This window comes from Rhineura floridana, chromosome 22 (assembly GCF_030035675.1).
Source record: "Rhineura floridana isolate rRhiFlo1 chromosome 22, rRhiFlo1.hap2, whole genome shotgun sequence".
Taxonomy (NCBI): Eukaryota; Metazoa; Chordata; class Lepidosauria; order Squamata; family Rhineuridae; genus Rhineura; species Rhineura floridana.
Window position 1 is genome coordinate 14834836 of NC_084501.1, and position 23983 is coordinate 14858818.

The 23983-nt window shown below is 43.7% G+C and overlaps 1 long non-coding RNA gene and 1 pseudogene across 1 annotated transcript; both read right to left on the reverse strand.

The window, feature by feature from the left end:
* Positions 1-1474: 1474 nt before the first annotated feature.
* LOC133374729 (NACHT, LRR and PYD domains-containing protein 3-like) lies at positions 1475-11056 on the reverse strand (annotated as a pseudogene).
* Positions 11057-14093: 3037 nt separating this feature from the next.
* Positions 14094-22789, reverse strand: LOC133375222 (uncharacterized). The gene is made up of 2 exons (XR_009760105.1): positions 22523-22789; positions 14094-14958 (listed from the first exon to the last, which is right to left on the reverse strand). It is a non-coding gene; the product is annotated as an uncharacterized LOC133375222 (long non-coding RNA).
* Positions 22790-23983: the final 1194 nt, after the last annotated feature.

Genomic DNA, 23983 nt, shown 5'->3' on the forward strand with positions numbered 1-23983 from the left:
CGCAGCCGAAGCTCTGCTCACGGCTGGAGTTCGATTCCATCGAAAGGAGGAAGTCGAATCTCCGGTAAAAGGGGTGGAGGTCCACTCAGCCTTCCATCCATCCATGCTCAATAAAATGAGTACCCGGCATATGCTGGGGGGTAAAGAAAGGCCGGGGAAGGAACTGGCAATCCCACCCCATATATACGGCCTGCCTAGTAAACGTCGCAAGACGTCACCCTAAGAGTCGGAAACGACTCGCACTACAAGTGCGGGGACACCTTTACCTTTTGCATCATTGCAAGTTGTTCCCCCACTTCAGTCCTCAAACATCTTCCACATGGCAATGTTTAATGCACAGGCGTGTGCATGAGAAGAACGGAGGGGATAACCCTTTTTTTGGTGGGGTAAGGAACATATGTAGAAGCGGATGTGGATCAAGGAGGCTGAGGGCAACGTGCTTGTCTTTGTCTGGAAGCATTGTGCAGCTGTGCAAATATAGGATGAGAAAAGAGCTGCCCCATTTACCAAAAAATAAATCTGTCCCTTTCCGCCGATCGATTTACTCAGGGCTTTTTTGTGACACTCCTCACTGGTATTTATTTATTAAATTTATATCCCGCCCTTCCTCCTAGAAGGAGCCCAGGGTGGCAAATGATAAAACACTAAAAAACGCAGAGCTTGGAAGATTACTTTTAAAAAGTAATAAATTACAGTTACAGTTACATGCCCCCCCAAAAGTACTAATTACCGTTACCATTTCAATTGCTCTGAAAGTAACTGATTACTTTACTTATACTCAAAAGTAATTGCTACAATTACATTTTAGTTACTTTTTAAAATAAAATTGCCTACAAGGTGCTGGCCTTGGCTGCTGCACATCCAAGTAGCCTAAACAACATTAAAAATAAGCACACACACACAGAGGGTAGTAGCATATATATTTTTATCCATAAGATTAACAGAATGGCATAACAGAATCTCACATCCCCTCACTCCACCCCCAGCAATGATACCCCAACACACATATTTTTCTATATTTATATTGCCTCCAGCTCTTTTCTCCTTCCACTCCTGTCAATTTGTAAACGATTGTTTTCTCCACGCCGTCTCGCTCTCCACCTCCTCCCTTGTCGCCTCCTAAGCCCCCATAGAGCATGAAGGAAGAACGACGCTGCACAGAAGCCCAATTTGAAGCACATGATTTTAATTCACCAATCAGAGAAGCAGAAGACTTCCCCTGCAACCCTCTCCCCCAAGTAATGCGCAAAAGTACTGCTGGAAACATTACAATTACTCCTCAAAAGTAATGAAGTTACTACTCATTCTATTACCAGCAAAATGTAATGAAGTTACCCACTCGTTACTCAAAAAAGTAATAAATTACAAGTAATTTGTTACTTGTAACGAGTTACTTCCAAGCTCTGGAAATCATCTTTAAGGTATATTAAAAACAAAACATCTTAAAAATATTTTAGAAACAGAACACCTTTAAAAACAGCTATGAAGTACTGGCACCTCTTTTTGTCCCCCAAATAAAGCCTTGGATTTACTTATGGAAGGATGGCTGGAATTAAAACAATGCACAGAAATACAATCCACTGATTTCTCTTTATTTATTCAATTAATGTCCCATTGTTCCCCAGTGGTCTCAAAGATGCTTACAGCAGACATGTTAACAGTTCTGTCCCCAATGGGCTCACCATATAAGCCTTAAAAATGGAACCCTGTTGCACGTTTTCCACTACATCAGGAATTATTAAAATTTCTACCGCCAGAGTCCACTTGAAATGGCTGAAAATACTGAGGCGTACCACCAGTCACAGAATGATGGCAACTGGGGGAGGAGTTTGGCATAATTAGCTAACAATTACTGATACCACTTTCTAATCCATCTTTGGGAATGGCTGAATTCTTTGCCACATCATTTTCCTGGTGGCAAGGAGTTCCACAGTTCAGCTTCCTTCAAGCTAAGTAAAGAAATTTACTCCATTTTTTAAAAAGAGAATTTGTTCTGCTAGGGAGATAAATGTGCTTTAATCCACTTTAATCACGCAAACCTAAAGCTGCTCTGGAGGCATTGTCCAGGTAAAATCAGTCCCACCAATTTAGGCAGAAATTGCTGATTCAGAGGCTCTAAGCACAGAAAGCTTTTCCTTTTATATTTTTTACCTTCATACCCTCGGATGCCTCTCAAAATATTTCTACCCATCTACTGCAATTTCTTCTCCTTTCAAACTCAACGTGTGCCTTAATTCTGCCCCTCCCAATTGCCTGTTACTTTCATCCCTCCTCCTTCGTCCTTTTACATTCCTTTTTTCTGGCTATAACAGCTTTCCTGTTTTATCCCCTTCCTTTCTATTCCCAGTAGATTTATTTATTTATTATTAATAAATATTAACCATTTATTTCATTTTCTAATGTCCTTCAACACCTCTGGCCCTTTCACCTGAGAGACGGGAGATCTTCCTTGCTTCTCTCCTGCCCCCGCCCCATAAACTTCTATGTCTCCCAGACACCTTTGTTCACCCATGCAATGAGTTGCCGATGCTGGTATTATCCAAGCAGGGGCTATGGCGCAGCTAGGGGGCAAGGCAGGCAGCTGAGGGGGCACTGGACAGGTTGTGGCAAAACTGATCTAAAATCTCAGTGGATCCAGTTAGCCAGGGGAAGGCCAAAGAAACTCTTCTGGGTCGCCGGCTTTTCCAAATGGTCCCATTTTGCTTAGTTCTTGGCCTTCAAAGGGAAACCACCTCTGGCTGCTCCCTCAGTCAGTCACTGACACTTTCATCGGAGGGGAGGATATGGCTTATTGACGGAGTTTTAAATGTAAATCTTCAGGCCTTCTCTTTCACCTTCCAGATTCTTTAGCTGTTTTTCCATCATTGGAGTGATGTTGCTTAAGTTCAGCCTAGAAAATACAGAACAAATATAGCCCAAGATCGTTATCACCTAAAGAAACAGACTGGCAGTCATTGTTGTTTGGGGGACAGAAAAAAGCAAGCAGAATATATGACATGAAAGCGAACTAGTAACACATACGATTTAGTTTTGCGAGTTTAAAGTGGACTAAAAGGCTCTAGCACGACAAATCCACTTTTTAATTGAAAAAAATGGAAAAGTGTGGGATGAACGAATGATTAATGGGAAGACGTGTCAACTTCCCATAATCAAATCAGAAAAAATGCGAGATGAATGTTCATTTGTGATATAAGCGCCCCACAAACAAATACCAACAAATTTGCTTTGGAGTTACCCTTTCACACTCAACTTGTACCTTATTCCCACCCCAAGCTGCCAGTTTCTTTCATCTTTCCCTCCGGTTCCTTTTCTGCTGTATTCCTTTGAGACTGGGCAGCTGGATCTGTACACAATATTCCAAAATGCGCTCACACTGTGGATTTGTGGCAGTCGCTTGCAGCGGTGGCACCAAACCACACCAGGAAACAGATCAACAACTCTCTTCTCCAGACAGCTACCTCAGGGATCCATACAACAGAAGTGGTGGGGCCTGATTTCCTCCATGCGTTACCTGCTCACATTTTCCGATCACAGAGTTTTAATTTGGGGGACTAGAAGTTTAGAATTCCCTACACTCAGGACAGCCCCAGCCCTGATCATACCTGATTTCTGTAAGAGCAGGACAGGTCAGGATGAGAGCATGGATGTCTTCAGCGCACTGATCTGTGAAAAGGTTGCCACTCAGGTCTAGATGTTTGAGGTTAGTGTTGTCAGCCAAAGCAGCAGAAAGTTTTCCACAGGATTCATCTGACAAGCCAATTTCCTGGATTCTGTGGCAGACACATGAAGGCGTTAAAAGGTGTGCCAGCCTCTTCAGAACTTTTCTGGTCCCTTCCTCTCAAGAAATTGGGGTACCCAAAAAGTATAATGAAAAGAATTGGGGGTACCCATGGTAGGGCCTTCTCAGTAGTGGTGCCATGACTTGGAAATATCACCCTATTGGTGGGGAGGTAAAGAGTTCTACCTGGTCTTTAGAGAGCGATCTCTAAACAGCAGATAGAGTAACCCCTCTGGCTGGTCTTTAAGTTCCTCTTTAAAGGGTAGCCAGAAGAATTTTTTAATCTCATCTCCAAACTCAGTGCTAAGTCCCACAGCACTGAGATAGGAGATAAAGCCCTCTGCTTGCTGTTTGAGAGTATAAGGCAGCATTATACTCCAACTCTGCCTCAGTCCTACAGAGGGCATTCTAACATTGCAATTATTCTGAGCTCTGCCGGATTGGTGTCTGGGTCATATTTTTTGTCTGAAACATCTTGCACATTTATTTAGTATCTGAGTGCAGAAGGGAAAAGTGATTCCTATTATGGAAAAACATATTTAAATTCTGTTTCAAGAAAACTTTGATGCAGTCACAGCAATTCTCAACTCCTGTCTTCTCAAAAATAATACCTATTTTGCCAAAGTGAAGGGGGAGGTCGTTTGTGTTAACTTTGAAATGTATTACAATTTTTTTTTGTTTATTGTGCTGTTGATGTATTATTGATGTTGTATTGGTGTATTTTTATATTGGTGCTTTTTTGTAAGTCGCATGGAGGGCCTCCTGGCCGGAAGGTGGGGTAGAAATATTAAAATCAAAATCAAATTTTTGATGAACCCTCTTTAAGCGTAAAAAGCAAGCGAAAGCACCAAGTTTTACTTCGTGCAGCTCCTTCTGTGCAGAGTAGAAAGCCTTTTCCAGCCATCCCAGCGCCGGAGAGGAAAGGGCAGAAATTGCTGATTTTGCGTGTGAGCACACATTTGCATGTGCGTTTGCATGAAAGTTATATGTACGCCTGTATGACGGCATGTATGCGCGAGTGAGAGAAAGGGCGCCGTGTGATTGCGTGTCTGGTGAACGTGCATGTGTGTGAGTGTCCGATTTCCATCTGTAGTGCGTGCATGCGCATATACTGTACATTTGGCCACACCCACTACTGACATGTAGTCCTTGGAGGTGTGACTGGCCACCAGTGCAAACCTTAGGCTGAAAAAAGTTAGCTATCCCTGCTCTAAACATTGGCATTTATTCCTACATAGGTGTGTATAGGATTGCAGCTTAAATGAATCACAGTGTCTTCATATTGGGGCAGTGAGTCCCACAAGTTAATTGCATATTGCATGTAGAAGTGTTTTCTCTTTGTCTCTCCTGAACTACCTACCACCAGTTTCATTGGGCAATGCCAAGTTCTGGCACTATGAGGAAGAAATATTTCTTTCTGCTGCCTCTTACACTCCATTCAAAGTGTTATAAACTTGGATGTGTTGGGTTTTTGTATTTTCCAGTGTTAGGTACTGCGTTTAACTATGTAAATTGGTGATTGGTCTATTTATTTAGGGGTTGGCGACATCACCTTCAGTATCTGACAAAAACGCTAGTCGTATTTATTTTCAACAACTAACCTTTTTAAAAGGTTAAACGACACTCTCTGACCTGCAAATATTTCAACATACCCTGCGTACCTTAAGGTAGTTCCTTTGAATGATACTTACACTAGTTTCTGTATCGTGCACTGTGGATTGCTGAACGCCGTCAGTAGGTCAGAGAGGCCCTCATCCCGCAGTTTGTTCTTGGTCAGGTCAAGACTTAAGAGGGTCTGACTCTCTGAAAGGGCAGAACTCAGGTCTCTACAGCACTGTTCGGTAAGGGCATTCTTTGCCAAGCTGGAAAGAGCGTGCAGCAGTAACAAAGTTAGGAAATGAAAGAGAAGATGGAAATTATGTACACACACAGAACTGGTATCTGAAGAGCTCAATTTTCTTCTTTCTTCCCTATTAAAGAGTAAGCATAATTGATCATTGTCAAAGATTGCCCCCCCAGGATCCCTTGACCTCAACACCCCAAGGGGGTTCTTTGCTTCTGAGAACAGTCCCAATTCCCTTGGGCCACTGCTTCCCAGGTATACTCTCCCTCTTCCAGGATTAGTTTTACAGTAGAACTGCCACCACCCCTCTATTAGCTCCCTACTCTGAGAAAGTGGACCTCAGAGTGCTAATGAAGACCCTAGAGCAAGCCTATTGTTACTCCTTGTGCTCTAGAGCATTGACCCACATTAACCAACGGTAATCAGTTGCATCCAGTCATCAAGGACTGGATTTAGAGTCATGCATTCCAAGCAATACACACCAGTAATAAACGGGTAGTTTATTGAAAAGAAAAGAAAAGTACCTACAAAAAGAGAGCAGCATCTGTTTCCTTTAAAGCTAATTGCCTTCAACCGGGCTCACAACATTGGCATACCGATAGTGAGAGATTCAAGCAGACAAAGAAAAACAACAAACCTCTGCCTAACCTAGCTAGGTCACTTACTTCAGTAACGCCTGGTTCCCAAACAGCATCGTCAGGCAAGTCCAAATATGTGGAATTAGGAAAAGGGAACGAGTAACTGAAGGATCATCCTTTATTTTTATGGGGTTCAGCTGGCAACAGGGAGGGGTCCAATTAGCCATCCTAGGCGCCCCTTCTGTGATCACTTTCTTTGAAGATAAGGGTGGCTGATCTGCAATACCCACTTTCCCTGACTTTGATCTCAGGAAGCAGATAAGAGGTAAGGTTCAGTTGCATCTTCTTGACACTAGCAAATTCCCTGTCTGGCACTAAAGCCTTTGGCCTAAGCCTTTCTCCTTCTCCAGCAGAGTATCCCAGGGATCAACAAGCTCCCAGAATTCCCTCTGGTTGAACCATCTTAGCTTGACCAACTTCAACTCAACGTTAGCTATTCTTGACAATCATCGTGTCTGAGTAAAAGGATTTGTGTTGTAAATGATGTTTCTAGTCCTCATGGTGCCAAGAGCACCACTGCCCGCAAATGGTGCCATGGAGCAGGGGTGGGGAACAGGATCCAGCTGGTGGGGCAGATCCTGAGCTCCCCCCCCGGTGGGCCACTTTGATAGGTGGGTAGGGTTGACCCAGTGACATCAGGTGTGGGGCAGGTGGGTGTGGCTAGTGGAAAACAGCCCCGCAAGCCAAATGAGACCTTGTTGGGTCTAATCAGGCCTGCTCAACATTGCTGTTGCCTCTTTCCCACTTTCTCACGACTCCTAGATATCTTCAATTACCTGTAAAACTCTGCGTCATGGAAATGTGTTGTAGTGACATGTCCATTAAGTAGCGGATATAAATTTTGTTAACAGTAGATAAATAAATGTTGAAGAGCGCTGGACGTTGACCCAGACCACTCAGGTTAAATGACTACTGAACAGAAAGCTTGGGAGACAGTGCAGTCCTATACATGTAATCTCCATTGGGTAAGTGTACATTGGATTGCAGCCTTACTCTCAGCTTCATGTTCACCCGCAGGGTTGTTTCAAGATAAACAGGGAAGGGCACTGTCCTGTGCTTGCTGCAGCACGTGAGAAGCATGTAATAAATGCTATTTATTCAATAAATGGGCAAATTCATTTCTAGTTAGCGCTTGTAACTGTATTCCCACATTCATTCTTGACCCAAGGCTGATCTACCTAAGTCTCACTTTCCGGAAGAATATGAGAACTCAAACGCAGCCATCGTTTGAAATTCACACTTCTCTGAATTTTGCAAAGTAGTTCTTCAGCCAAGTAACATGTACAAGAATACATCTACTGGGGTAAAGTGTACACAAATATATATATATGTAAGAGGAAATCACATACAAAAATGCATTATATTAGAGAAAATGTCTTTGCAAAAATGTGCATATTAGGCAAGATTGCATACAACAATGGGTATATTGGGAGAAACTCACTAAAAATGCTGGTAATTTTTTGGTGAGGATTTTTTTTTTTAATTGCAAACGGAAATGTGGAGATTGAAAACACCAGAGAATAAAATGGGCAGATTCTCCCATCTCAATTCTCCACTATTGACATCTAACACCATCATCCACAATTCTACAATTGTGAAAGGGATTCAAATTGAAAGGACGCCAGAGCAAACCATTTCCAAATCAATTTGTATCAGGAAAATTCGCTAGAGGGTTCCTTCTCCCAGACACCTTCCTCCAGCGCAGACCCAGTGAGGATTTGTTAAGGAGCAGTCCATCGACTGTGACAAACATACCTTAGGCTTTCCAGTTGACAGTCTGGATGCTTTAAGACAGAAACGAGCTCTTTGGTTGATGGATTGTTCAGATCATTATTGCAGAGTCTGTGGAAAAAGGCGAAAGAATTTATCGGAACGTAAAAGCATTTAGCAGTCACAATAGGGTAGGGTTCTCTTCTGTGTCATGTCCCTTAGATGGTGAGCCTGAAGGAAGAGACTGTCTCTTCCCACTGATGCTGGTAAGCTGCTTTGGGAGCCATTTTCATCAAAGGCCTTGCCCAAGTTGGACTGCCCCCTCTCCTTCCCTCAGGGCCACTATTTGCCCTGTGGGAACAGGAAGAGAGCTATGGAGGCAACATTGGGGTACCAGCCAGACTGTCCTCTGCTCTCCACAGGGCCAACAGACACCATCTACCTTGAGGAAAGGAAGAAGAGAGTAAAGGAGGCCGGCCAAGACAACATCGGAGCAAACTTTTCATTTTGATCTATTTATTTGGTTTAGGGTTGTAAAACTGTAAATGATCTTCTGTGTCTGGGCAGAAAGGCAGTACATAAATGCAATAAATAAATAAATACGCCTGAAAATAAGCATGGGCTTATGTCTGTAACATCAGCCTCTGGAATTGGCTGGCTGTGTGAAGCTTCTGGACTAGCAAGGCATAGTTCAAACCCTCAGAGCCTGCCTCCCTGTCTGCATTTGCCACCTAGTCAACAGAGCAGAATCTTCTTGCCTGCTCTTGTCCCAACAGCGGCACCAGTCCCTTGATCGGGTGCCAGACCTGCGCACCACCCACTGACTGCAAGGACCTTTGGACTGGAGAACTTGTCAGGCCTCAGATACAGCTAAATGCCTGAGGCCTTGTCTGGCTTCGATACTTGAATGCAAAATACACTGTCTCATAGAAATGTGTGTGTTTCCTTTTATTGTTCATAGCCATTGGCCGTCACAATGAAATATTCATACAAGAATTTCAAAAGAGGACAGTTGATGCAGAGAATATATATATAAGCATTTCGAGGTTAAAAATTACAAAAATTCAAGGGAAAAGAGCAAATAGAAGATTATATAAAATCATTTCAACTAAAATTATCGGACCAAACAAAAAGTGCTACAATCAGGATAAAATTGGGGCTTCTACTAAATGTATATAGAAATGTATTCTGGGAAATTTGCAACATGCCCTTTTAAAATGTAAATTTCAAATTCGTTCAGGATGTTCTTTGGTGTGTTTTTATTTTTGTTGAATTGTTTTGTTTATGTTTGTCACCCTGAGCTCCTACAGGAGGAAGGGCTGCGTATAAATTCTAATTCTCTAGAATAAGAATACGGATAAGCTCCAGTAGTAACAGTAAGTTGTAGGAGTAATAATATAGTTGGAAGCATCATCCCCAATCCTTCCTGGCTCACTGTAGAACAGAGGTGCTGTTTCAGATTTTTGGAAAGTGGGGTTGGGCAGATTCAGCAAGGTCTAAAGACTACATTCAAACTAAAAACGGCAAAAAAAAAAGCTTGTGTTAAGAGCATTTACTATGAATATTATTTTAATCTGTCGATCATTTGGAATGTTTTCTCAATCCTGGAAATTGCTTGTATTTGACATCAACCATGAATTCTGTTTCAGCCACTTACCTCAGTTCTCTGATTTTGTTCAGCTGAGGGCTGAGCCTCTGCAACCCCTCATTCTGGATGAAGCACGAATCAAGATTTAAGAGGTCAATCTTTCTGCCGCAACTCAGAACATAAGCAAGGATGGTACAATCAACAGGCATCAGATACAGCTCTGAGAAGTCCATGGAGGCATGATCATCTCCCAGTGCCTGACGTACAAGTAGTTTGTTGTGTTTCTCAAAGAGCAAACTGAAGAAGTTCAAAGTCTTTCTTTTACCATCATGATTCTCCATGCTCAAGAAAGCGATGCAGTCCATCTTCATGATCCAATCAAGGACTCGCTTAGTGGTCATTGAAGAGAACTTCCCCAAAATTTCCTCCAGGGGTGCCCTTGTTGCGGGATGGGACAAGCCAGACAGGAAGCAAAGAAAAATGTCATACTCCCCACCTTGGCTGTTTTGGGCTGCTGTCTTAATGCATCCAAAATTATCCTCTTTGAAGTCTAGGTAATGGACAAGGGCAGCAAAAAACTCTTGAACAGTGAGGTGGACAAAAGAATAGGTGACCTTGGAAGACGAGATGTCACTTTGTATGTTTTCCACCAGGAAAGCACTGAAGGGCAGAGATGAATCTACCCCAAATGCCTCCAATAATTGCTAATCAAAGATAAGAATGTGATACTGGAGACCATAGTCGGCCAACCAACCAAGTTTTATCAACATTTCCCGCACTTCTTCCCTCTTAGGGAGCCCCCTGGTGTGGTTGGCCATCATATGCTTGACGTAGCTTACAAAGAGCTGAGTCACAGTCTTGGGAAGGGGGTGCGACTGCCCAGTGGTGGAGGAGAAGCAAGGTTGCAAGGCTGTGCAAGTAATCCAGCAGTAGGAGGGATTGTAACAAAGAGTGTACAGAACCTGGCTCTCCCTCACATGCGCTAATGCTCTCTGGGCAACCACGACATCTCCAAAGAAGTTGCCGAAGTACCTTTCTCTTTCCTGGGAGAGGAAGCCCACAATACTGGCCACTCTGTGGAGGACTCCAGTTTTCAAACGGCTGAATTTGCTTGGGCGGCTGGTCAGGAGAACGGAACATCCCTTCAGAAGTGTTTGGTTCAGCAGGCTGGCTACAATCACCTCAACCGGTTTCACATCTCGTGGCTCTGCACAGAAGCCTAAGCTCAAATCAAGGTCACGTTTGCTCTCGTCCAAGCCGTCAAAGATGAAGAGCAATTTCTCTGGCTCTCGTAGAATTGCCCCAAGTTTATCGTGTAATTTGGGGTACCCCCGTTGGATTAAACTTTCTAGACTGGCCATCTCTCCCACAGTGTTGAGTTCTCGGAATTTGAAGAAGAAAATAAAGGTGAACTTCTGGTAGTGTTTTCCATTTGCCCAGTTGAAGACAAATTTCTGCACCAGGGTCGTCTTGCCCACCCCGGCCACCCCACTCACCATGACAAACAGGGGCATATGTTATGCTGAACGGACAGCAGTAAGGGGCAAGGCAAGATTGTACCGGAGGAGGGAGCTCCTTGGCATTCACTGGATGGGGGTGCAGTGTGGTGGGAAGCAAGAAGGTATATTGGTAAAGCATTGAAGCCTCTCTTTTCCTTCCTGTGAAAGGGTGCGGTGCGAAATATCACAGGATTGGAAGCTGGTGGCATTTCAGATTGAGACCCGCAGTGGTTCTCCTGGATGGAAAATGTAATACTTGTCAAGTCTGTACAACAGTATTCAATGGGGGTAAGTAGGGGTGGTGTAGGGGGAGGTTGCAGTTGGGAGAGCTCACCCCAGGCATCACCTTTCATACACCCCAAATGTTGACTGGTGGAGTCTGCTCTCCAGCATGGATTTCTGAGAAGACATCCTCATCATGCTGGCAGAGATCGCTCCCCCAACTGACATGTGTAAGGGAAAGGGGGTGGGTGGGGGTAGAAACACAGTACCTCCCATTTTAAATTTTGGGGCATCTGAGTCCAGCTGGAGATGGACTTTTAAAGGTTCAGTCCAACTCGGACATGTGAAAGCCTCGCTTGAATCACCCCATTCCTCTCGCAGTGCAGGAAGTGCACAGAACTGATGCCCACGCCTCATCATGAATTTCTTGCCCCTGGATTAGGTCATATACTCAGAATAAAACAAATCCATTACAGTGTTTCTGCAACAATCATATTCTTACATTTTCATTTTCATGTCCTATGGCAAGGGGAGGGGGTGCAGCACATACCTGCCTCACAACACCCATGCTCCAATGGTGATTTCTACTGCTCCTCTTTCCATTCATCTTGGGCATGCCTACGAACTCACTTCTCTTCCTCTGATTTTCTGGCTTCCCTCCACCTACCCTTTGGCCAGGTCCCTCCCCTCCAGCGCCTGCTCTGGAAACCCCCAGTCTCCGGAATCCGAGTCAGAAATGACTTTTTGCAGAACCATTGGCTGTGTGTTCATCAGCTGTGGCTAATAATGTGAATCCCATCGCGTGTTCATTGTAGCTCCAAGAAGATGGTGACTAAGTGTCCCTATATTAAATTCAATGGGGCTTACTGCATGGTTGAAGGGGTTTCAGATTGCATCTTGAGGCAGTGTAAAAAACCTCCTGCTTAATATTGGAAGGGGAGGGAGAGATCAAACAGCTCAATTGTGTCAGCAAATGCTAATCCCTAAAGAGCCCTGAGGCAAGGGTCTCAAAGCATGTTTTGCTTTTGCAGAGATTAGAGCTGCCTCTCAATGACAGGTTCCTCTCAAAATGCCTCCTGTAGTTTTGGCATGACAGATCTGACTTCCAGGTGGCAGGTGAGGAGGAAGGAGAGGGGCTGCAGCAATACTGGCATTCTGCCACCCCGGCTGGATGAAGGGTTTGTGTTGCCCTATATGAAACCTTCCTGTGGAGTCCATTCGCATGTGAGTGCCGACTCTCAGCCATGCACATGTGAATGTGTATTCCTCCACACAGACACAACATTTCTACTTTCTGAAATTGACCCAAACATCATTAGCTGAAGGACTCCTGGAAGGTCAAACTTCTACATATTTGTCTTCTTTGGAGATTATCATCAAATACTTTGTGAGTTCCATGCATCTTATTTCAGGTGACCTAGGAAACACATCTTTCTTGATACAAAGTTCTGGCTGCCATTGTGTGCAGAGACCTGGTTGTGGGGTTGCGGGGCTGGCCCTAGCAAGGGAAGGGAAGAATCCATGGCTGGTGGTGCCTTGATCTGCAGAAGTGCTGGTGCAGCACCTTCCCAGATCCCCTCCTTGGATCCCCTCCTTTGTGAAATTCACCCAATCCACCCACCCTCGGGGTCCAGCTCCTGCTGAGGCTTTATGGGGTCTCTGGTTAACAGGGTCAGAAAGGATTTTTTCCTCTCCCATGGGGAGGGTTGTTCTTCCTTTCCCTCAGTGAACAGCTAGAACTATTACACATTACTTATAATTTTTCACAACTTTTGGAAGGGGAGGAAATGGCATTGAGCAGGAGAATTAACATCACCTTGGAGGGAAGTTCATAGTATGGGCTTCTCTCGGAGACCCGATCCGAAGCCAACTAACTCCAGTTGCTAGTGGGGCTCCAGATGCTTGGAAAGCACCAGACTGGGTGCACTTTAGTCTTGCCAGCTCCCCCGGTTTCCTCAATATTCGTTCTGAGGCAGTTCTTAAACAACAGGAAGGTGGTTTGAGGAGACTTCGACCCTGTCTCCAGTGCCATGCCGACAACAATTAGTTGCGGTATTTATTAAGGTTGCATCCTGTTTCCACCCACACCTGTCTTTGGTTCTGCTATTTCCCAAACCTGCCGCCCAGAGGGCAGCACAAGGCGGATACCCCGCAAACACTTTGGCAACCACAATTCGCCTTGGGACACATGACGTTCCATTTGATGAATCTGATATTCTTTGTGTGGGATCCCCAGGTGCAGAATGTTCCAGATGAAACCGGATTCTACACTAGATTATTTTTAATTGTCTTTTTAAATTTTTTTCATGTGTTTTAAAATTTGTGTATTTGTTCTTATTGTTTTTAATTGTTGTAAACCGCCCAGAGAGCCTCAGCTATGGGGCTGTATATGAATGCAAGCAAGCAAGCAAGAAATAATGGAACACAATGTCAAAGCATATTCATCCATTGAGGATCAGTTTACAGAATACTAGAGGGAATCTCTTTCTAGAAATGGTGATGCCTCAGTCCAATTTCAGCAACAATCCTGAGAGGTACCTTGACATTGAGGGGAAATAACTGGACTAAGCTCAGCTCTGGTGGTAATATCTGAGGAAGGACAGTTCAACCCAGATGTTTCATCCTTTTGAAAAGGGTGCTGGAATTGAACTTTGAGACCTTACTCAAATAGGGACCAACCACTAAGACTTTACCTTTTAGTGTTGATAGTTCTATCTTTCCTAAAATCACTTCTATCTTGAGCAATCCTCACCCAACCAGAATCTCAACCTGATTGCCCCAAAGGAGTAAAACATAAGAGGACCACAACAGATCGTTTTGATGCAGATAGGTAAGGTTTATTGTATGGGAAAGAGGAGTGCAGGGAAGCCTTTCCATGATGAGCAGCTTCAGAAAGGTGAACAATACATTTTGTGCAGAAGAGCAGAATGACAGATGAAAGATGAGTAAGATGAGAGAAGGCATAAATACAAAGAGAATAACAGAGCTTCTCAGTAAAGTGGAAGCATCATAAATCTTGCAGCCCTGAGGAATATTCAGAGATGCATCAAAGAATGAGCAGTGAATTTGGGATCCCTTGAATTTTGGTCAGAATGCCTTCAGGTTGGCTTGAAAGAAAGGAAGCAAAAAAGTCCATATCTAAGAGAGTTGGAGGGAAACCTGAGAGGTGCTTTGAGCAGGCAGGTGTAGGTATGAGTGTCAGAGGTGATGATCCAGTCTGCTCTTGTTTCTCTGGATGGAGAGGCTCAACATTTCTGGCACCTAAACCCATACAATCATCACCTGTGAATCCATTTTGTGCAATTCGGGTACCGTTCTGTTCCATTCCTGTGATGATCATGTTCCCATTCAATGAAGGGGTGAGCTTGTTCCGGGATTGTAAAGAAATGAGTATGGTTGTATCAGTGGTGGCAAATGAATTTCAGATGAAGGTTGGGGAAAGCTAGAGCCTGAGGACCCTCCATATCTCTGCTCAGGGTTGTTGCTCAGGAGGAATGGGGATGTGCCAACTTCCAAAATTGATATGGGGACTCCATCAGACAGGGGAGGATGCCAGCGTGGTCGGTAGGTATTAACAACAGGCCTACGAACTATGATAGGAAAGGGCAGTGGCACGTGCAGTGGCTGGAGCACTTCCATCCCTCTGATGTTGATAGATGACTTTCCAGACTAGAAAGAACCTGGGGGGAAAGGGAGTGGAATCATTTAATCTTGTGAATGTTGACGTGCACTTGAATGCTTGTTTGATTTTTTGATTTTTTATTCAATTTATAACCTGACCTTCCTCCCAGAAGGAGACCAGGAAGTAAACAAAAACACAAAAAGCACCCTAAAACATCTTTCAAACATATGAAAACAAAACATCTTGAAAAACACATTGAAACAGCTTTAAAAAAACTTATCAAATCCAGTCTTATTTTAAGGTACCCAGCTTTAAAAATATTTTAAAAAGCAATTCCAACACAGACTCAGACAAGGAGGGTCTCTATGTAAGAGGCTTGTTGAAAGGGGAAGATTTTCAGTAGGTGCCGAAAATATAACAATGACGGTCCTGCCCATTTGGTAGGGGCGGGTTTGCCTACACCCTATTTCTAGGATGGCTCGGGAAGGTTCCAGAAATTGTGTAAGAGGTCAGGTGAGGTATCTTGACCAATGGGGTAAGGGTTTTGAGCGGCTATATATAGCCTGCTCCGCTTTAAGAGCACGCCTTTTTTGCCTTGCGGCACATTAAGAAAAGGCTCCTTGGGTCTCCTGCTGCTGACCGTCTTTGGTGAATTTTCCTTGTAGAGGTTTCCTGCTTTCTACTGCTGGTACTCTCGTGCCTTGTTTAGCTTTGCTTTCTCATCAGCTGAGAGTTGGGTGTGGGGCTTGCCTATTGGCGTTAGTGCCTCATCTTACCTACTTCCCGGGCGTTCTTTCTGTTTGTTGCAGCCTTCCTCTTTTTCCCGCGCGTCAGCTGGGCAGCGGTGTTTGACCGGCTGCCTCGGCTTGCCGGCTGGCTCTGGCGCTGCGGCGCTGAGCCTGCACGTGGCTGCTTCCTGGAGTTCTCCCTCATCGCCTTCCTTTTGTTGGGCCCCCTTTTCCCGCGCGTCAGCTGGGCAGCGGTTGCAGTGTTGCTTGCTAGCTCTACTGCTGCTGCGCTGAGCCTGCACGTGGCTTTCTATAGGACTTCTCACACTTTGCCTTCTGTTGTTGGCCCCTTTCCGTTTGTCAGCTCTTCCTGGAGCTGGCTGTTTGCAGGTGCGTTCCAGCACCAATCCCACCCCATTTATTTCGGGGGCCTTCCTTGCACCCTATTGGGGCCTTGCTACAGTGGGTTTTAAGCAAGTGCTTTGCACAAGCAACCCCCCTTTGTGGATGGTAACCTTCATTAACCCCCCCCTCCATTCAGCCTGCTACATAATTCTTCCACCCCTTTTTGGATTGTGGGGAGTTGGGTTGTTTACCCCTCCCCTTAGCCCCCTCCCTTATTCCTTTTGCCTCTTTCATGGGGGAGGTGTGAGTTGCTCACAAGGGTGGGGGGGTGTCTGCTTGTTTTGTCTTCTTAATGAATTATATATAATATTATTTTATTATTAAATATATAAATAAATAGATACGTACATGAATTAATTTTCAGATATTTCTAGATATATAATATCATTTTATTATTATTAAATAAATAAATACATGAATTCATTTTAATATTTATAGATATGAATTTAGATTCCCCCCGTTCCTTTTGCTTTTTTCGCGTAGGAGGGGTGAGTAGCTTGGAAGGGGGGGGTGTCTGCTTGTTTTGATTTCTTCAATTCTTTATTATATATGGAATGATTTTATCATTATTATATGAATAAATACTTTGATAATATATAAATTAATTTTAAAATCTTTATAGATATATGCATAATCATATATAGATATATGAAGCTTATTCTGGCGGGTAGCATTGCGGATGTAGGTTTTAGATTGATCTTCGTTGTTGCTTATCCCCATATCATTTATTTTATATACTTAGTTCTGTTTGTATTCCTGCATGCATGTTTTGTATTTTAAAATGATGTTCTGGATCATGTAGCTTCATAATTTGTTGCATTTCTTATGCATGGAGGAAAAGTATAGATGCTTCTACAATAGCGTCTCTAAAGGGCAATAGTTTATTTTAAGGTGAGTATAGAAAAATCCCACATCTCATATTTCTTTTGCGGTTTTTTTTAAAAAATATGTGAATAGGTGTGATTCCAAGAAAGGTAATCTATGCTATGTAAGCTTATAGGAAATGCTCTGCAGCCAGGTGAACTCATTGTTGTGGCGTTCTGAGCCAAGCAGAAAGGAAATGCCCTACAGCCAGGTAAACTCATAGTTGTGGCTTTCGGGGAGCCAATATGTTTAAGGTTCATATATATTTTTCCTGTAGTTTTAAATGCTCTGTTTTATCCCTGAAATATCTAAAATGAAACATTCTGCTTAATTTGAGATTGACAGTTTATTGGTCCTTGATTAAAGTGCTCCTCTAGCATTAGGTAAATCTTTATTATGACGCTTTTCCACGGAATTTTAAATCAATTTAACTTTATTCCACAAATATGAATTGTATACTGCTTGTTTCACAAGATACAGGTACCCTCTTCAATCGCATCTATTTCATGGCAGTCTCGTGTACACTGGGCGCTGCTACCAGTTTTCTTCAGCGGCCGTTCTTTCTTCAAAGAACAGAGGACTTCCTCCTGTAGCCTGAACTGCAGGTAAGTTTTGATACAGGCTGTAGTTGATAATTTGGTGTCAATTCAGGAGCTTGGGCGTGCCAAATAATGGCTGGCTGCCTTTAGGTGCCTGGGGGCTCACTATAGAATTTATTTTCTTGGATTATCTTCCTACAGTGCCAGCGGTACATATGTGGCCTTCTGCCCTTCAGATCTGCATGATACGTTCAGTGCAGCACTTGGCTATGGTTATGGGGTAAATCCCCAGACCCTCAATGCTATTTGAGCTATGCGCTTTGTGCATGCGTTTATTCTGCAAAGTATAATACAATATCTATTCATCACTTGGTATGTCTGGGTTTACGTGCAGTCAGGAACCCATTTTATGAATATCATAAAGGGGTTGGTTACATTTCACTCTAATGCCACCTGATCTTATGAGGCCATTCCCCCCCCCCAATGAACGAATGATGTACACCTTGTTGCAGTTTATTATCTACTAAAGAGGGCTGGACGTTACCATTGGGAATATATCTTGCCTCCTTTCTGCCTTTGTCATTAATTTTCTGGCCAAGTGCATTAGGGAACCCATTTCATGAAAACCAAAGGGTGTTAGTTGCATTCCACCCTGTGACCGCCTGGTCCTATGTGGCCATTTGCCCCGGATGTGCTATCGATACTCCTGCCTTCGATGATTCTTAGTTCCCCCCCCTTACAGGACAGTTGTCCTGGGCGGTGGCCTTAATAATATTTTCAGTGAGCCTTTTGCCCTGGAAAAATTAGCTTTCTGGGCAAGTCATTGTAAAATTTGAGCCCTGCGCTTATATTGCCGTGCTGTTTGTTTTTTTTAGCGCATACGCTTAATATGGACCAGTGGGCTAGTGACTGAGTGGTTAAGCTGAGGGGCTGCCCATCGCCCACTCTGTCTCTGGTTTCCCTCGGATAGAGCTTTTTCTCTGTTAGGCCAGTGGGCCAGTACTATCTTTTCATATTCATTAATGGCTACATATTGATTTAATTTTGATTATTGCTATGTTGTTCGTATGGCCATTATGTTTAGAGGTTGCATTTCTTTCACACAGGAGCGGCTGCGACAACTGCCTTAGCGGGCATGCGTTCTGGAAGTATTCTGATATTTATGCTATATTCGAAAGGGCAAAATTAATTCTGTCATAATTATCGCTTGACACTCTCTGCGCTGGCCTTTAATCCAAGGCAAGAGGAATGCAGGATCATTCTGTAGATTTAGGGTCAGAAAGGTCCTTGAGGGTTGGTTGTGTTCCGCTCCCAAGGCCACTGACCGGAGGAGGCTAATCACTCCGCTTTAAGAGCGCGCCTTTTTTGCCTTGCGGCACCCACCCACCCCTCCCTTGTCAGTATGGGCTCAGCTAGTCGCCTGCGGGGGCTGAGTAGGAATTTTTTTTTTGAGATTCTGATTTCAGAATCTCTTTGGTTTTGCCTACTCCATACTGCTTGAGTTTAATTCATTTGACTTGTTCCAGGTGGGTTGTGGTGATTCCGGTTTGGCTGGCGTTGGATTCGGGCAGGTGAGGTAATTGGGGTTAAAGACAACTTCCCAACAGCAGGAAAAGATGAGCCCCAAAAACTTCTGCAAGCCAAAAGACACTGGTGGAAATAGCTGAAATGGTGAGAGCATTGATACTGTTTCCCGACTTCCATATATTGCGTTAGCACTGCTCTTAGAAAACATCCGGATCATTAAAATTTTCAGCGCACATTGTAAATCCAGCCCATGAAAAGATTGGGGCAGGATACAGCATCAACCTGTCTGCTGTAATTAACAGCCTAAATTATAGTATTTAATTGGAAAATGTGACATTCTTTTCTTTGAAGATATGCCATTGTTGGTGTACCATTTCAAGATGCTGAATGACACTCTGAAGCACTTTAGCTATATAGTTTCATGAAAAGTAAATGTGCATCTAGAAAGACCATAAAATGCCAACTTGGGATGTCGATATCAGGACGTTGCCAGGAGGCTGTTGCTATCCGTAACCGAGAGGGAGAGTGGCACTGTGCCATCACTGAACTTCCACCACGTCTGAATCTCTCAGTTAGCAGCAGTGGCTCCATGTAGGAAGCCAAGTGAGCAATGCCACGTTACTCTGTCCCACCAAGTGCTACTGGATTTAAGTCTTCCCCATCCAATGGAGACCTCCCACAAATCTTGTGCAGAGATGGAGGTGTACTCCTAGACATTTAGTAGTAATGAATGATACGAAGGAGGGAAATCCCTCTAAATGCTTTCCAAAGAATATAAAATATACACTGACATTCTCAATCAAAGTCAACATTTTTGAATGTATAGTGTGTTAGGGTTTCACATTATTAAAACAAGACAGTGCCTTAGCCCTCCCCCGCACTCTCCTACCACCTTTTGCCCTCATGCCCTACTTTTTTTTGAGGGGAAGGGATGTTTACAACATTTTCATTTCTGACGCTCAGTCGTTTGGCATGTTGTGCAGTGTTAGGGTTCCTTTGCTCAGAAAAGCGTTAAGTTTTGGTCCTCTGAGTTTCTCATTTTTCCAACCTTACATTTAGTTCTCAACATTTTTGCAGCAATTTTCCATTTCTTAAAAAAAAAAAGTCCTCATGGAAATTCTCCAGTATATTAGTGCAAATTTCTCCTAATGGGCACATTTTAATTTATTTATTTATTTATTTATTATTTGATTGATATCCTGCCCTTCCTCCCAGCAGGAACTCATATGTAATTTTGACTTATCACAATAAGAAAAGCAAGGACAAGACCGTGTTCTGGATGCTTCATTAGATCCCACTGCCTTAATATTGGAGTCTAAGTCCCGGCGAATGCATGCGATCTTATCCTGGAAGTGCCTCACAAACTCATCACAGCGGGCTACAGATGAATCTATGGTGTCCCGAGGGCCAGAATGTAAAAGCCCTCATACGATTTTAAAGAGCTCCGCCGGGCGGGAGAGAGATGCCTTAATTGTGGCAGCAAAATATCTCTTTTTTGCTGCCCTCACCGCTACTATATACCGCTTAGAAGAGGCACTCACCAAGGCATAATTGCATTCGTCAGGAGTTCGCCTCCATCTGCACTCAAGCCTCCTCCTCTCTTGCTTCATCACTCTCAGCTCCGGGGTATACCATGGAGCTGTATGAGCTCTACATAGGAGGGGGCGCATGGGAGCGATCATGTCAACCGCCCGGGTCATCTCCGTATTCCACAATCCGACCAGGGCTTCGACAGGAGCGCCAGTCTTCTCAGTCGGGAAATCCCCCAGAGCCCTTTGGAAACCCTCAGGATCCATTAGTCTCCGGGGGCGGACCAATTTAATAGGTCCCCCACCCTTGCAGAGGGAAAGGGTTGCTGTGAGCCTAAACTTCAGCAAGCGGTGATCTGTCCATGACAATGGGGTAGATGAAAAACCCCCAACCACCAGATCACCATCTCCATGCCCAGTGGCGAAGATCAAATCAAGAGTATGTCCTGACACATGCGTTGGGCCAGTAACAACCTGAGACAGCCCCATGGTTGTCATGGAGGCCATGAAGTCCTGAGCCGCCCCAGATAGAGCAGTCTCAGCATGGATGTTGAAGTCCCCCAGTACCAATAGTCTAGGGGACCGCAGCAATACCTCCGAGACTACCTCTGTCAGCTCAGTTAGGGAATTTGTTGGGCAGCAGGGTGGGCGGTACACCAACAAAATTCCCAGTCTGTCTCTCTGACCCAGCACAAGGTGGAGACACTCCAAACCAGTCGACACCTGGACAGGGTGCTTGGTGAGTGAGAAAGAACTCCTATAGACCACAGCAACCCCGCCTCCCCGTCCTTCGGTTCTACCATGATGCTGAACCGTATACCCAGGTGGGCAGAGCCGGGAAAGAGCAACTCCTCCCTGATCGCCCACCCAGGTTTCAGTTATGCTTGAGCTTCCGCCGGGCCTTGAAGACCAGGCTCTTCAGGCAGGCTTTTGGGGTGGGTTAGGTTTTTACTGTTATGGTTTTAAATTTTAACGTTTTAATGTATTGTTTTTATCTTGTACGTCGCCCAGAGTGGCTGGACAACCAGCCAGATGGGCGACTAATAAATTTAATAAACAAATAAATAAATAAATATATGCAGAGATCCTCAGTGGTCTGAGCTGCGTGTGTGCCCGTTTGTGTATTTATGAAAGTAGCAGACTTTTACCCTGCATTTACAGCACTCAGACTTAAGACTTAGCACAATAAGAAAAGCTACTTTATTTATAGAAATACAGAGTAGATATGAAAAACATACCTAGTTCTAACTAACTAACTAAGTTGGAGGCCCAATGCCCAAACTTGGCTATTGCCCTCATGGCTCAGGAGAGAGAGCAAAGTCAAAGATGTCTCCTCTCTGCTTGGACAGTTAAAGAAGAAGACAAAGGAAGGAGGGGCAGGTCAGCTTCCCTGAGTATATCAGTTTACAATGGAAGGAAGTTCGGTAGAGAAGAGCATGGGTAAAGGTAGGCAAGCCTAGCCAGCTGGAGGACCCTAACACTATCTTCTTTCTGGAATACAAACAAAAGAACCCAAACAGAGTTGCTCTTGCCCCACTTCCAGGAACCCCCCCTTTTTTTTTGTAGAGCAGAAACAGCCTCCTAATACACCACTCTTTTACCATCAAAGATTTTCCTTTGCTTGTTGTTTGGAAGATGCAATCTGGACCGCCTTGTGCCCGCATAAGGGAAGCTTGCATATCCCTTGCAAATATTCCTAGACTACCTATGTCTACTCAGAAGCAAACCTCATTGAGATGAATGGAGCTTGATCTAAGTAGGGGTGCCCATTGCTAATAATGAAATTGATGCCACTGAATGAGGTCACCCACCCAGGCTAAAACAAACTTATCACACTGTTCCAGTGATCATCATATTCTTACATTTTCTCGGCTAGTCACACCAAGTCTGTGAGATGAATCTGAAAATACCCTACTTTTCTCATTTGCCTCTTCCCACATTCAATTTCAAATACCAAAATCCCAAGCAAATATACTCCAGAGTGCCTTCACACCCTCTTCTCAGAAAGCATTTATGTAAAGACAACTTACCAACAGCAGGAAAAGGTGAGCCCCAGAAATCGAGGGAAGCCAAAAGATACTAGTGGAAACGACTGAAATGGTGAGAGCATTTATATGGTTTCCCAACTTCCAAATATTGAGTCAGCACTCTTCTGGGCAAACATTCAGATCATTAAGGTATTAAAATCTTAAGAGCACATAGTAAATCCAGCCCATGATGAGATTGGGTCAAGATACTGCATCAACCTGTCTGCTGTAATTAATAACCTAAAGGTGACTATCTTAATTGGAAAATGTGACATTCTTTTCTTTGAAGATATGCCATTGTTGGTGTACAATTTCAAGATGCTGAATGATCTTCCAAAGCACTTTAGTTACATAGTTACATAAAAAGTAAATGTGCATCTAGGAAGACCTTAATATGCCAACTCTGGTTTGTGTAAAATGAGTGCTAGAAAATCCTAAAGTGGGGGGAGGAATCCTTGGTACTCCTGATGTTGCAGGGTATAATTCCCATCATCCCTGACCATTGCCCATGCATGATGGTTGAGAATCATGAGAACTGGGGTTCAACATCATCTGAACAGCCCAGGTCACCTACCTCTGTCCTAAGTGGATCTGAAAACAACCTCTAGTTCACTCGGACTCCTACCCTATGTGGATCAAGCTTCACTTTGTTCAATGTCATCCATTAAAAGAAACAGCCAACATCTGTTTCCACAGATGTAGTGCCTGTGAACCTGAACTCAGTGTGCCATTTGTTCAGCCCTAAGTTGAGAAAACTGCCTTCAGGAACTGGTTGCCCATTGACGTCTGACAGATACACAATTCATTGGAAAGAAAGAAAGAAAATCATGATATCTACAGGCTTCCTATGAAGGATCAGTTCACTCATGGGCAGCACCTGATTGCTTTTGGGAAATTCTTTTCATTTTGCTTATTTATTGCACTTGTTATTGCTGTATGGCTCTCTGGTATTTCCAAATATTTAGACTCCTATGCATTATCCACAGAATTACTTAATTCCTATCAGAGCTATAATATTATTTTTTATTTTATATGAATCATGACCAAGCTTAGAGCAGATGGTTCCTTTTTGCTTACTCTTTAGTATGCTTTTCTCCACAAATGCAGCAATTTGTACAACATATTAAAAGAGAAACAAAGGGGCTTCATGGAGACACTGAACAGCATTTGAGGCAAGATGGATCCTTGGAACACCTCCAAAACCCAAACAAAGTTGGCATCACAGCTTTCTCCTAAAGCTGCCTTCCAAGAGTCAATCCCTAGGAAGGACCTACATCTGCTACATGTCCAGGCTTCTCCTGAGTCAATGTATTTCATAGTTGATCTCATCAAGCACACCCTTCTTCTGAAATTCCACTGATACCTTGTCTGTGAAACTGAACCCTAGTCCTGTTCCTCTTAGTGTGGTCCTTTCCCTTTGTCTCTCTGCTCGAAACATTTTGGATCAAAATGACTCTCAAAAAT